The 16163-nt window shown below is 41.1% G+C and overlaps 1 protein-coding gene across 1 annotated transcript in view; it reads left to right on the top strand.

Annotated features, from left to right (window-relative positions):
- The first annotated feature begins 14004 nt into the window (after positions 1–14004).
- Positions 14005–16163, top strand: part of LOC125302228 (potassium voltage-gated channel subfamily D member 3-like) — a 109601-nt gene continuing 107442 nt past the window's right edge. Inside the window, exon 1 of the mRNA XM_048255325.1 lies at positions 14005–14038. The gene's annotated coding sequence lies outside the window, so the exon portion shown is untranslated. The remainder of the gene's footprint in view (positions 14039–16163) is intronic.

Here is a 16163-nt window from a genome sequence, read left to right as displayed (position 1 = left end):
CTTGTGGGGCCAACTATGATGCTGATAATGGAACTCTCTTGAAAGGGTCCATACTCTTCAAAGGTCCCCATGGACACTAGGGCCTATTTGTGGTGGGAATACTGCCACCTACACCACTGCTCTCCCTAGATGACAGCCTTGATATTACAGTCCTGTCCATCACAGGTTTGGTTTGTCATCTTTTACTATAGGCCTACCTGAGTTATGATGATTTGGCAGGTTTACAGTGATGGACAGTGAAAGACACTGCATCTGTGTTTACTTTTTGGTCACCTAACTAAGCCAGCTGGGTATCTAACAACTGACACTGCACACATTAGTCTAGTTCTTGTTCTTTGATTCACTGAGCTGACACACTCTTCAGAGGCAGAATGGGCATAAGTGTCTCTCTTCATCACGGTTCCCATTAGACTCTGGGATCCCCTGGTGCTTGTAGCTGTCGTGTATGTCTGTTCCATGTCCCTCTGGCAGAGGACCTCCTAAAGTCCTGCCCATCGTTCTCCTTCACTACTGATCACCCACAGTTGGAGGGGTTGACTGAGTGATGGACTGACTGCCTCTGTCTTCACTCTCTCTCTGCAGGCTAACCTTTACTACATTGCACTCTTTTTAGTGAATTCCGTTCTCTGTGCTTTCTCGATTTTGTTGTGCTTGTGAATGTAATTTTATTTCCTCTGATGTTATTATGAATTGCTGCAGAATACTTTGGATGTTATGACCCAGTGGATGTGGTGTTGGGGTAAAGGAGAATGATGTCTAAGCTGCTGTTTCATCTGTGATGGAGAAAATGACCAATCCCACACATGACACACACCAGGCAACTCCCTCAGGAAGGTGGCTTCACCGCTGGAAGGTTCTTTTTGCAGGTCCTTTCTTCCTGCTGCTGTCAGACTTTACAATACTGCTCCCAACAGACTACCAAACACAAGACTGTCCATTCACTCATGTGCTGTATCACTTGATAATATTTAAGCTGTGCTGATGGGATGGGATCTCAAGGAAGCAGTCCCTGCAGTAACAATAAAGAACCTGCAGGGGGAGGCATTCTTTCACAAATTAAAATAGCAATTCTGTCCTTTTGTATGGATTCACTCTCACTAACAGTGACTTTGACAGTAACATTACCAAGCTTGTGTAAATGACATGTAACAACTGCATATGAGTGAAATACATTACAAAAACGCATCAGGAGGTTGTTGCAGATTATCACCACCAAAATGGATGTCTGATACCTCTTTCAAACCTGAGACCAGGAGCTAGATGACCCGTTTTCAACCCTGCTTTGATCAATTCAGATCAAAACAGTTATCCTGGGTCATTCCCAGGTTGGGGCAATTCAGATAGGACCTGGGTCACTTACTGAGACTGTGAGAGGAGCAACAATTGGCAAAACAATATCACACAATATCGATGCCGTTAGCCACCTGGAACAAGCCATTCACACCAGAATTGACCCTGGCCAGACCTTAGTGTGAAAGAATTAAAGCAGATCTTCTACAGCCTTAACTGAGATTCCCTATTACGTATCTGTGTGTTCAGTTAAAGTTGGATGTCGTAGTAGAATACACACTTTGCCAAGAATGCACTTGTAAAGATGAATGTCCTTGCTAAACTGGTCAATTAAGTTAATGGGGAGAGACCTATTTGTTCAAGCATGGCTCAGATTTCAGAGTAATTGGAAATTACCAGCAGAACGACATCAGAGGGGACACAGAAGGGACACACTATCACTAAACGCCTTACTAAAATGGTGCTAGTAGGAGTGTTTTGTAGATGTTTCTTATTGAACATTGCCATTCATGGAGCCGGGTCAATAGAACTGACTCAACACAGTCTAGGAAAGATACAGCAGCATTTGCCAAATCAAATATAACCAATGCTTAGCTGTTCCTTTTGGTGGACTTCAGTAGCCGGATGGATACATCCATCACTGACAGAGCTGATATTGGGGTTGAAAGATATGTTCATTGTTCATCCTGCAGGGATGGGAGATTTTATAGACAATAAATGCATTATCTTAATGGGGGAAAGCTGATAGTGATGCAAATCAAATTCAAGATAAATCTGACAATGAAGTTTAACCTTACCTCAAGTGCACCCAAGAGCCCAGTAACTGTGTGAACTCCTGGGCTGTGCAGTGCTTCTCTATTGTTATATATTATCCGTCTGACTTCCAGTTCACTCAGGAGAGATAGGGTTTCTAAAGGCTGAAACAGCGAAGAGAAAGTTTCAACAGCGAGCTGTGCTGCATTCTAATGGTAACCACTGAACTGGTCAGCACATGAATATTAGGATATATTCCTGACTTGATATTCAACTCAACTCCTGGTCAGTTTTGTATTCATATACGTCTAAAAACACATACACATCTAAAAACATAAGCAGCCCACACAATGGATATAAAGCATAGTGAGGGGGATATTGAATAAATATACATATATTTTCACACATGCATACTATTGATATTAAACAACCCCATGAAAATGAAAATAGAAAAATGCATCTATCTCAAAGGGTGTCTGAATGTCATACTGTGGTATCCAGCTTTAAAGGTTAGGCAAATCCATTCTTTCTTGACACAGAATCAGAGACTTTGGGAGATATGTGTCGAGTCAGCATCATATGGTTGTCGACTTTCATTTATTGACTTAGAAACTTTTCCCCCCCTGGTTGCAGAGCTCATATCCTCTGACACATCTGCTGAGAGTACTATTTTCCATCCATAAATAACCTCCTCTAAAGATGTGGTGTATTGCATGAAAAGTTGTAGTAATAAAACATGTTGCACAGCTTTTAAAAGATAAATGTATACAACTTTCAGTTCTACAAGCTGCTAACTTCAACATCACACCAATGTCTTCTTATGGAAAACTGTCATGTAGCTGTCATTTTATTTCTAAGAGCATTTTGACAGGAAAACCCATTTGATAGAATGAATAAGGCTAGCTGTCAAGGCATGACAATGACAGCCTTCTGTGGAAAACAATCCACAGTTGGAAAGTCATCCCGCCATTTTTATTGCTTCGTCAACTAGCAAATCAGCACATGGACTGTCAATGACATGGTGCTGACTGCCAGGCTGTGGCACGGCGATGAGGCAGACAGGTTGAGGGGCGCCAGCACCACACCTCAAAGCACCACATCTCCCCAGTGCCACGGGAAAGATACTGTCTGTCTGACTTACCTCTGCCGCCAGTGCCCTACTTCTTCAAAGCCCCCACACCAACGACTCAATTAATATTTCATCCCCCGTCCACACCTGGCACTCAAATCAAAGTGGCAGTGGCATGTGAACCACATCATTGATCAGTGGTGGTGGTGGTGGAGGGCAGGAGAGGGTGATGGGGAGGGTGGTTGAGGGAGATATATATATAGCATGCTTTAGTGGAGGGGGCACATGCCAATGAGGGGGCATAATGTTGGGCGGTTAGGCACATCTGTTATGCCAGGCTGCCACTGAGCGCGAGGACAGAAGAGGAGAGGAGAAGGGAGGAGAGGGGAGGTTTTCAGGCTTAGTTTGTGCTCCATTTGTGTCACTCTGCGGATGGCTTTCCAGACACAACAGGGGAGAAGAGAGCAACCACGCTCTCTCTCTCTCTCTCTTTCTCTCTCTCTCTCTATCCCAATTTCTTTCTTTCTCTTTCTCTCTCTCATCTTCCTAGTCTGCTAATATTTCTCCTATGTCTCTCTGTCATCCCCTCCCCTCCCTTCCTGCCCCCTGCCATATCTCGTGCCCCTTTTTCTCTTCATTTATTTCTCTTCAGTCTCTCTCTCGCTCTCTCTAACTCAGACATAAGAGATGCGCCTTTGTCCCCGTACCCTACCCCTGACAACTCCCTCCCACACTTCAAAAGTGCATTCTCATCCGTTCCCATGCCAACCACCGAAAAGCTACTCCTCAATTGAGAGTTGTATGAATATAAATAGTGTGGAGCCCTTTCACGCGGATCACGACCGCCGACCGACCGGCTGCCCGCCAGTCGCGGCTCCAGCCGACCGCAGCCACGTGCATCCACAGCTCCACAGTTGATTACTGAGACGCAGACTTGAAAGGCAACCTCAGGGTCTCCATGCCCAGCTGCAGCCGTGAATCGCTATGTCTAAGCCCAAGTAAAGCAACCCCAGCCTAACACTTCTCTCTTTTCTTGGGGGCCTGGACAGTTTACTGCTTTTACTCATTATGGTATGATGTTCATCATCTAAGAACATGCTTATTGGAAAAGAAAGACACTGTATTGCATAATGTGTGATTTGCATACTCATTAGCAAATGTGAAATATTGAAATTTACAGTTACGTTTATTCATTTAGATGCCACTTTTATCCAAAACGACTTACGAATGAGGACTGGCATTAAAGCTAGAGTGCAACAAAGCGACCTTATAGTAACAATACTACTTTACCACCAGAGCAGGATACATAGAGAATGATAATGCATATACATAGGTGACAACCAGAGAAGTAATCAAGAGCGATAAGGGGTAGAAGCAAGTGTGAGTTAGGCCTGTTAGGTTTAAGAATTCAAGAGATTCTAGAGTTGCCTCTGACCTGCACTGGTAGTGATTGGTAACTCATCCCACTATCAGGGGAACAACAGTCTGGAGGCTGTAGAGCCAAGCCACGTTCCTTAGAGGAGGGGTAGCATGAGGGCACTTTATGAGGGCATTTAAGTAAGTGGGTTTAAACCCAGAGATAAATTTGTAGGCAGCTTTACTGATTTGAGTTTGATGTGTCCAACAGGTAGCCAGTGGAGCTCAATGAGCAGCGGGGTAATACAGTACAGTGTATGTGCCCTTTTTGGTTGGTCGAACCATCAACTGACTGGCTGGACTATCTGTAGAGGTTTCACTGAACAAGGCCCATTTGAAGGGCATTAAAGTAGTCGAAACAAGAGATAGCTATGACCTGTACCAAGAATTGGGTGACATATTGAGGTTGGCTCAGCCTAATTGGTATGTTTCATGATGCAAAGTGGCACAACCGGGTGACAACATGGTCAGAGTTGGTCATGAATCATCAAAACTAAGTTTCTTGCAACTTTGGTAGGATTGATGTTGATGTTGTGATGTTGTTTGTTTGGCTTGGAAGATTAACAGTTCAGTCTTTGAGATTTGATATTGTGATTTTGTTTATTGTTCCTTCTTTATAGACACTGAGTTATTTAATTGAACATATTATTTTTAGAACTCCAGTGTCCAAGATATTATAAACATGCTGCAATTGATCCATACATTTTTCCAATAGTAGAACAACACAGGCTATTACGTAACTGCATGGTCACATACATACTACTACATCAACATCCATCATTGTTGATAACAACAACAGTGTAGTGCCTACAGATCATGAGTCAGCATAACACCAATACATTCTTGTTGTTCTTAGTAGAAATTAGTAGAAATGTTGTCTAACAGCAAGTTTACATTCACAGACAAGTTATGAAGGGGGTGCTGGCTATCAAGGCAAGGCAAGGCAAGCTTGTTGATATAGTGCATTTCATACACAAGGGACATTTAATGTGCCTAAAAAAACAAAAAATGTTTACAAATTATTGTCAGAACACATAAGCTGTGGGCACATCAACTGAATAGTAACTGTCTGACTGAATTCCAATCTGCTATAGAGCATGAACGAAAATGAAAAGGAAGAGGAAATAAATTGAATTTGGTCATTTTTGACCACACAAGGAAAAACAACACCTTGTGGGATTTGGTCACAAAGCACTGCCAAATGAACCTGAAATACTTTCAGGGCAGATATGGGGAGATAGCCAGCATAGGAGAATGAGAGGATGAGGGAAGGGAGAGAGGGAGAGAGAGAGAGAGAGAGAAAGAAATGAAAGAAATGCCATATGACAAAATTATAAATAGCAATTATTCACAAAATAGATTTATGAAAGTGGTTCATTCTGGCTGTCGGATCCATTTAATCAATAGACCAGTGTCATTACTCCAAATGTTTTTAATAGACAGCTGAAATTATTCAATCATACAAGTTCAACCTAGTGGTGGCTATAAATGCCTCTAAAAGAATATTAAATATAACCAGGGAAATGTATAATTTCATCTCAAATTATTCCGACACATTGGAAATTTGGCCATCAACGACGACATGTATAAAGTCATAGATAAAGGCATAATACAGTCTATTCTCTTCTGGAAATATTTGATGTGATTCGAAAAAGCATGTTAATTGAGGATATGAACTGACAGGTAATATGTAGCTGACAGTTGCCTTGCAATAGTGCTTTGTAATCCATTCAGTAAGGTCAGAAGTTCAGTTTACACTGTCAGTAATGGCATTTGATGCGATTAATCAATCGTTCAATTGTATGAAAGTGTTGCCCTTTGCTTCTTATAATTACAGCTGCACTTAAGGCTCTCGACTCGAGGCTGATGGTGGCATTGTTGATATTTTTTATTTCAATTAAATTTCAATATTAATTTCAACTCATAGAGCGCCAAAACATTACACGTCTCATGGCGCTTTACAGAGTGTTAGACAATCAGAGAAAAGAAAAGAAAAGAAAAGAAGGCCCATGGGTAACAGAGGGGAGGAAAAACTCCCTAGAATTGGAGATACATATAGGAAGAAACCTCGAGCAGATCCACCACTCAAGGGCCTGACCGATCTGCCTAGGGTCAGATACAGGACAGGAAGGTCTGTATACATGACAAATGCATAAGTTAGTCAGGTGTAGAGAATAGAACATAGTGTTTAAAGCCACCTTTTTATCGCTGAGCAGAAATGAGGTAAAGCTAATCTTTTGTAGGGGATAAACAAACTTGCTGCCCCTCACTAGCCATCCAGGCTGCATATTGTTGTTCTGTTGTGCAGTTCTGTTGCGTATTCAAAGCTGTTGTAAAATACTCTATGTTGTAATTGATACATTTTGTTGATGTGTTTATCTTACAGGTGAGAGGTGGGGGAACCCCGCTCGGGGTTAGGGTTAGGGTTAGGATTAGGGTTTTAAAAAAAGGGTCCTACTGTATGTTCCCCGGTCCCATACAAAGCGGGGAACATAGGACCTGGGAAACATAGGACCCGGGGAGCATAGGTACACTCCCGGTGCAACGGGGAAAAATTACTCACAGTTGGACAACATATTGAGTATCGTGGTGTAGCAATACTTTTTGGACAAGAATTGCTAGCTTCTTGGTCACCTCTCTACACGCGAAAAATTAACTCACCATTTATTTTAACAATATTATCGCTATTGTCAATAGTATTCTTATATGAAAGAATATATATTAATTTATCTGACGTGGCTTGCTGTCAGATTTGGTTCCGAGGGCACAAGTTCAGTGTATCAACAACACTCAATAAAAGTTTATGTGATGTGTTAATCAATTAAATTCCCAACAATTTCACAACAGCTAGTTCTGAAGTAGGCCATTAAACTAGCCCGCTTGCTTATGGCGAGACTCAGGCTGCGCAGTCGGCACCCGCTACCTTATTTGGGTTTTGGGTTGCCAGGTTTTAGCCAATGACAAAACGGTTGAAATTGAAACTAAGTGATTGTGTATGTGTAGGGTGTATTTCATACACAATCTGGCAACCTGGGAGATGTCAGACGATGTCAGGAAAAAATGAATGGACCAATGATTTTAGTTTGACGGCCATGCAAATTACGGGAGTTTTCCAGGAGAAATAACAAAACGGGAGGGTGCCGGGAGATGACCTTGAAATACGGGAGAACCCGGGAAAAACGGGAGTGTTGACAGATATGCTCAGCACACTCAGCATGTTCAAACAAAACAGAGAGCAAGCTCACTACTCCCTCCCCCTCCCTCCCGTGCAATTGAAACTCTCCTAAACACGCATCTTGTCTGTGATTGGCTGGAACAGTTTGTTATGTTTTTAAGGTACAGGCTGGACCAAGTTGTTTTTGTTGCCGTTTTTGGAGCCTGGGCTGTCCACAGAGATGGTGTTTTTTTTGTGTAGCAATTTAACAAAAAAAGAGACCATCCAATTGGTTTGCTATCATAAATCATGCAGGCAGAGAATATGTCTCTCCTTGGGCTCATCTGAACATCAAAATTAATTCCCCATTAAAATTCTACCCCCCTGCACTCTCCGGCAAGGTCATGGAGCAAGGCAAAGGCTCCCCAAACATTTGGGACTGCTGCAGCTGCCAAGGCCAAGGAAAAAAGTAAGATCGAAGAGTTTCATTTTAGCCAAGGATACAGCAACTATTTGAAATCCATGTTTCCTTCCTTAGAAATCCAGTGTGGCTGGAATGTGGGTATATTGGTAAGTAGCATAAATTGAGCAAATCATGATACAGTCATGATACAAAAGAATTCATTACATGTAATGATGAGCCGTGCTTCCTGTACCTCGTCCCTTGGGGCATTGAGGCTCTGTGGTATGGTTTACAGTTTTAATAGTACCCACTACCACCACCACCACCACCACCTCAAATATTAGTGGAGAGGAGAGGAGAGCAAAAATCTGTTACAGTGAATCTACTAGATTCAGTATGCATCAGTGTGAATTGTGACGCTGTTTTCCAAAAGTGGCTGAAACCACTTCACTTGAATGGGGTAGGGGGGAAATCACTTAAAACACTACACTGCTTGCTCGCCATATGTTTCTCTGATGTTTCAGTAGATGAACCTCCAAGGATGTGTATTGCTAAATTTAGATTGGGAACATCTGTTTTTTCAGAAATGGTTTCTTAGCAACAGAAGCATACAGTACAGCCATGTGTGGTTTACTATGCCTGGTTCTGTTTTCCCTTTAAGCTGAGTGGGGTTGGGCCCTGATGTGTGCTCTAAAACAACTCTGACATTGAATGCTCTTTTTGATGCGTCTCTCTAAATCACATGAAAGACTTTGTAGCAAATGATGATATTAATGAGGAACAAGGCATGGAGAAAACATCCATGCTTCAAAGTAGCTGTTATCAGAAATGTACCATGATAACTATAATCATACATGACTTTCTTAGTGTAGGTCAACCTGCAAGGCTTTGTGAAAACAGATGACACCTAATCAAAGATGAAAAGTGTGCGGTAAATGTTTTGATAGTTATGATAGAAGTGGTTGTAGCTGGAAATGTGTAGATATTAATTAATCACCATGAATGTGCTAGTTGGGAAAAACATGCTCTTTCCTTTCTGATGACCTCTTATGGGATTGGTCATTGGTGATTTATGGCCTCTCGAAATGTTGAAGTGCTCTTCTGTGGTGCATTTTATCCTGTCATACTTCAGTACATAGTTGCCCCCCGATGCCCATCCATGTCCTATTTTATATATTTCCTCGACTATGACCTTTTCCTTGTTGTTGTCTGAAATCATTAGGTTGTCTGTTTACGGGTGTGTGAGAAATGGCTGCTTTGTGGTGTGGAATGGTAACTAATAGGGACCTAATGATTGTCCCTCAGCATGGAGCGCCACCTCGTCTCATTTCCCGCCCTTGCCAGTCTCGCCATCCTCAAACTCCCCAGCTTCTCCCGAGGAATAAATGAGCACTTTGACCCGGACCGACTGCCAGAGGGCTCAACACAGCGGCACATTTTTTATTCATTTCTTTCTCCCGTGATTTATCCCAGAAACAAGCTTGTGTTTAGGGTGCAATTTCATGAAAGATTAGTTTCTCCCCCCCTCTCTCTTCCCTGTCAAGGTGGCAGGCTAGGAATCTGTCTTCCTTGTGATGGAGTGTTTGAGAATGCTCCAAAGATTAAAGCGTTCATTCCAGTCCATTATTTAACCACGAGCTGGAGGCACAGCGACGGCCCTGTGGATCGAGAGACGGGATGCTTTTTAACCTTCACTTAGCAGAACCATAGCAGTAGATGCTAAACTCTAAGTCTCCAAGTACAGCAGTAATTAATAGGATAATTAACGGAACTAAACTCAGTCTAAGCTTATGTCATTCCTACGTCACTTCTAGGGTCAGTTCTGTGAATCCAGTGCTGAACGAGAACTTTTCCCTGTTTTTGAGAAATATTAGGAAAACATGTATGTCTTGACATGTGAAGAAATTGACAATAAAGCAGACTTTGACTTTGACTTTGACATGTTTCCAGAAGACAGACATGTGATTGTAAGTAACCCAGGCCTGAGCTAATGCCAGTTTCACAGTATTGTGATAATGTCAGTAATAAAAGGTTGTACCCATTGTCTTAGAAGCAACATGACAAAGAACCAAGAAAATTTAAGCAATTTCTCAGAGAGTCTCAACAGTTAGATTAATCATAACATGGTCTCTAAAGAAGCCATTAATTCAAATTTCTTTCTATGTTAGGGCACAGTAATGATGATACATGTGTTTGAATAGAGGCTCTAAAATCATGAAAAATAATGGTTCACTCAATGGAAAATTGCATCTGTCAATTGCAAGTCATTAACATATTTTCTTGGACTTTAAATTGTCCAAACAGCTTTTAATTGCATTTATTTTATATATATTTATCAATGTATCTTAAGCTAGACAGACACTGTGTGTTTTTAATTTTTTAGTCATTTGCCATAGGATATGGTTACTCACAATGCGCATTGCGCTCACACTCTGATCAACTACTCAAACCGAAAGACAAACAGCAAAAAACTCTGACATGCCAGAAATCCGCTTGGATCGGACCGGAACTAGAACGTTGATTGTGAAGCTGACATTGTGAGTCTGCTGAAACTACGGCAAAGGTCGAACAGGAATTTGGCCGGAATTAAAAAATGTGTCAGATTTGACTGATTCAGAGCTAAAATCACGTCAAAATCGCATAGTGTCTACAACCCCTCACCATACTTTCTCTGTAAAAATGTTACCACCACTACTACTAAAGCTACTGTTTCAATGCCAAGTATAAACACTATGCAATTATACACCCCCTTTCTGTCCCCTTGAGGGTGGATAATACATTTTGACAGTATCTATTCATTTTGTCATGGAGGAAGCTCATTATCATTCATGTCCCAGTGTATGCGTGGCAGAGCAGCCTTTCAAGTCAAAGAACACAGCTAGCAAAAAAAAAACCTCACACACATAAAGCTGTGTGCCTTTTGCAACTCATTTGTTATACAGTAGAATTTTCGGGGGAGCCGAATAATTATTCTACAGATGCCTTGTGTTGTCTGACAGTATGAAACAGCCCCTGGGGAAACAAACCTGACACAGAATCCATCGGTGGGTCGGTGTTGGGGCTGCGGTGTGGTGTGGTGTGATGCGGTGCGGTGTGGAGGGGGTTTGCGGTCCAAAAGGCAACATTATTGATCCGCCGCCTCACCTCTGTGGGTTTTTCAAAAGTCACATCCCTTCCTCCCTCCCTCCTCCACATCAATAATTTATCATGGAGGATTTGAAAGAGATATCCCCACAAGTCTATGAACGCATATTTATATTCGTCAGAATGGAAGATTTCAGCACTCTTTCCTAGAAATAATATACAGTACAGAGCTCAATTGTGTTTTTCTATCTTCACACACAGAGTGCAGTAAACAGTGTGCCACTTTTGTGACACCAGGGGCTTTGACTGAGGATCATCAAAGCCATTGGGATTTAACAGGAGATGAAAAAGAAGAGGATCCCATACTTCCAGGCAAAACTCGTAGAAAATTGATCACCCTCTCTGTGTAATATCCTCCCTGTGATTACAATCATTTCCTATTGGACACAGCCACGGAGGGAAGGACAATTCCATTTGTCACAGTTGCTGGACAATGTGTGTTGATGTCTTCTAATCTGTGTCTACAATAAAGACTTTGTATATAATAAATGTTTTATATATATATATATATATATATATATATATGAATTTGACAAAGGGGGGGCTGTGGCACAACTGGCTACAGTGCTCCTACCACACATGGGTCCTAAATATAATATAAAAATATAATACAATATAATATCATATAGACACAGAACTGTACCATCAATGTTTATGATATAGCTTTATTGTTCTATATATTGCGCTGAAGGTACTGGTAATCATTATGGTGGTTGCTTACCAGACCATAATGATTATGGAATGTGTCCTCAACTCCATCTTCAAAAGAATGTCTGATCACACAGATCTGACCACATGTTTCAGTGTCCTCTTCCTTGCTTTTCCGAGGGCAAAGGTTACACACTGATAAACACAGAAAAATAAACTGAATAAGAGAAAAAGGTTTACCCACACAACAACAGAATGTACCCTGAGTCACTATGTCCTTTCTTTTATATTTGTTCAATCTTTTAAGACATCACATACGTTGATAATACCCTATGAACTGAGTATATTGTTTGATTCACTTAATTGGACTCAGGGGCCCTTGAGTAGCTTTGTGAGTAGTGCATGTCACATACTGATAATCCTGTAAATTTAGAATCAGATGATTAACCCCTTACTTATCAAGTTATTCAGAGATGACGCAAGGAGCTCTCATATAATCACACAAGTGACAGAATTAACACTCAATGTGTAAAAATAAAAATGGCTGAATGACTAACTAACAAGAATGAACTGAGATTATGAAGTCATTCCTTTTTTTCTTGGGAACTGTATAATGAATTTTTGTCAAGTTCCTGACAGGATATTTATTGTGCCACCAAATCACAGATGTTGTCTGGAGTCAAAAATCTTTCGTCTGAGTAAGGTTAAAACCATCACATCAACTGTGCATTTGTGTGACTGAATGCTTAATTTCTATATGGCCTCTGGGGTATGCCTTGGTTTTTCTGGTGCTAAGATGAAAGCATTTACAAACCTTCAAGCAGCCACCTTGTTGCGAACCATTAAAATATAGATATTTGCCCAGTTAGTCCTGGTAGAAACTCAGCAGTACTTCTGCTCTCTGCATATACATCAGCCCCAATGGGATGCCCAAACTGCAAATGCAGGAAGATCACAGCGTAATCTATTTTATGATTACAGCCTACAGTTGAACTGACAGATGAGGTGCAGCTCCGAATGTAAAAGAGATCTGGCTACCCATCACCACCCACTCCACCATCACCACCACTTTCCATCTGTCGTCCCTTTGTCAAATTCATTTGAGATTATTGGCTCCCACACAGCGATTTGATATTCAAGCGTCATTCCTGAGAGTATGGCCCACAGCGACTGTTAGCAAAGTGGTGTTTTATGAGAAAACTGGAGATTTATGAAATGGCAATGACAGTCTGTGGTATGATCAAATTACCACCTCTCTTTAGATAGCTAATATTTACATTGACCATGAAGGTGCTGGATATATAATAGCACATGGACATGAACCCTGCTGTTTCTTACCATTTCTTGTTTTACTACATCAGTTCCCACAGTTCTCAAGTGAGGTGAGGTCATACCATACTTGATCATATGGTCATATTTTACTTGAATTGCGAGCATATTCAGGACCATAAAGGTTCTGCTTGCTTCAGGGTACATGAAAACATTCAATAACGTATGATAAAGGTGCCTTTGAATGTTTATTCAACTCTGAGTGATATCGCTTCTGACTCCACATGGCGACAGTCATTACCATTTGGTTTTGCGTCTGTGGTGTACATTTCTTATGCATCCTTTGCGTAAGAGATGTCGGTTGAGGAAAGACATAAAGAGAGGAGAGGAAAGGAAGAAGAATGTAAAGAAGACAGAAAGAAAGCAGAAAAAATATGTTAAATGATGATGTCACAACATGTACTGTAGCAGTTCAACAGGTCCTTGAGATGAGAATCACCAAAGATCCTTAATATGGACCCTTTCAAGAGAGTTCCATTATCAGCATCATAGTTGGCCCCACAAGACTTCCTTTTTAACATTCCATATGTTATCTTAATGCAGAGGAAGTAGATTGGGAACCAAATAGAACGTTCAAGCATTGTTTTTGTTTTTATTGCTAAAAGGGTCTATACAAAGATAAAGCAGCACAGGCTTCTACAATGGAATGGAGTTGTACACAGTTCCTGTCTCCTAAAAAGGCGTGGTCAGAATGCGCTGACGCTACCTCGTTGATGAAAACGTCAAAGATTTTTCATTTTCGCGCCTCTCTCTTGCTGCTGTGATCAACTGGAGCTGGCCTGGGTGACTGAATTTGGTACATCGTCGTGGCAAGATGCGGTCTGATTTCGAGGTAAGTGGCAGTTTGAAATGTGGCAAGGTATTTGTGATTAGTCTGTGTCTGTGTAACGAGTTATCTATGTAGAAAGAATATGTTAAATCAGTGGTTCTTAACTGGTCTGGCTTTGGGACCCACAATTTCCCATGTTCATGAAGTCACGACCCATATATATTTTATGGCGTTCAAGACAACAGATTTGGTGAGCTACATGCTAAGAAAGGCGAAGTGCCTGTAGGCCTATTTGTTTGGAACATTCTGTTTGGCATTACATTTGTGAAGTCTCCAACTCCTGATGTCACCTTAAAGTACTTGACAGGTCTGTCTTTGACAGGTGTACTTTACTATGAGGCATTTTCACTCATGTTCCAGCAATTGTGAACATCGCACACTGTGGATTCTGCACCATTTCGTCTCAATTTAATTTAATGGGCGATTTCTTCTTTTTTTTTAACCACAAGCTCCGCGACCCACCCAGAATGGTTCCGCGACCCACTTTTGGGTCCCGACCCACCAGTTAAGAACCACTGCGTTAAATGATGTCACAACATGTACTGTAGCAGTTCAACAGGTCCTTGAGATGAGAATCACATTTCTTTTGGTGCAACTTTGAAGAGCCCTTTCTCACAGAGTAGCTTTGCTACTGTCAAATGTATCTGCCCTTTCTTTACACTTCAGTGTTGAACAATACAAATGTTTTTTTGTAAGCATTTGAGTACACAAAATACCACATTTTTTTTGAGGTAGAAAACAACCTTTTGAGTTCATGTATGCAACATGTAACTGGTGGCTGATCTTTTTGGTCTCATTGAAGAACCTGGTCCTTTTTTCTCTTTATATGAAACATGAAGCCTCAACCCCTCTTCTCCCCCGATTCTCTGTTTACTTTGTTGTTGCCTTTTCAACCTGTGCCTTTCAGTCTACTCCATAATCTCTTTGAGGGCCAGCTGAACTTTGTCCCCCTCATTTCCTCTCCCCTGTCCTCCCTACTCCTCTCCCCTTCTTACTTTGCTTGCTGCCTCCTAACCCCTTGATCTGCAGCCCTCAAATGCTTCTCTCTCTTTCTCTCTCTCTCTCTGTCTCTTTCTTCGTCCTCCATAATCAGTTTGGTCACATCGGTCACATCATTGCTGGCATTTAGACACGGTGCACTGCAAACAAAGTCTCTTTCCATTGCCTTGAGGACGGCGATGGTCCCTACCACAATACTCCTATATTAACCAATAGTTACATGAGTTTTGTGTACAATTTGTGATGATGATCTGACAGCTGGAGCTACAATTGTCCTCCTGGTGTGGAAATCAATGGGGGAAAATGTAAACAAAACCACCTGTAGTTGGAATCCCTCAATCTCTCAACAGTTGCATTCATTACATGTTGACAGGAATGATGTGCTGCTGTAATGAGTTGCAACATTTAAAAAATATGGGCTATTACATAGACATAGGAAACACTCTTAATAACACTTTAATAATACATGCAAGACCTGATATACTGCAATGGCCAAATAACATATAATTCTGTTTCCCTGCCTGGCCTTTGTTAGAAATGAAAGTTGCTGTGGCAATCTAACAAGAAAGAGCTGGCTGTGTTAGGGTTTGGATGATTCATCAAATTAATATTAGTGGTGCTGTAGTGGAGGCTTTTGATGACAGCTTGTGTAGCTTTTGCCATCCTCGCCAACAAATGGAATGGAATAATATATGACCCGCTGCAAGAATAGTGCCATCTAAATAAAAAAATGTTTCATTCTCTTTTGGTTATCATCTGTACTGAGGGCTATTCAAATTCTCTCTTCTCTGAGACATTTTAAAGTAAAAGGCAGGGTAACCAAGATGTGATTATAGACCATTTCTATCACACATTTCTCTACTGGTGCAAACAATAAGTTACTTCTTAGAGTTTCCAGTATTTGGTAAGATATACAGTATATGCCTATGAGGAGAATATGATATAAAATGTCTATCTATGCCTAATACATATAATATAGATATATACTGTATACTGTAGGCCTACTGATATACAAATGCCAAATGATGACGATATGACGAAGATAAATCAACACAGGTATGTTTAATCTTTTTTCAGTAAATAAGAGGAAAATGTGAATAATATGTCCCCACACACAACATTAAAAGTT

This window comes from Alosa alosa, chromosome 10 (genome assembly GCF_017589495.1).
Source record: "Alosa alosa isolate M-15738 ecotype Scorff River chromosome 10, AALO_Geno_1.1, whole genome shotgun sequence".
Lineage (NCBI taxonomy): Eukaryota > Metazoa > Chordata > Actinopteri > Clupeiformes > Clupeidae > Alosa > Alosa alosa.
The sequence above is the reverse complement of the archived record's forward strand: the minus strand, read 5'-3'. Positions and strand labels throughout refer to the sequence as shown.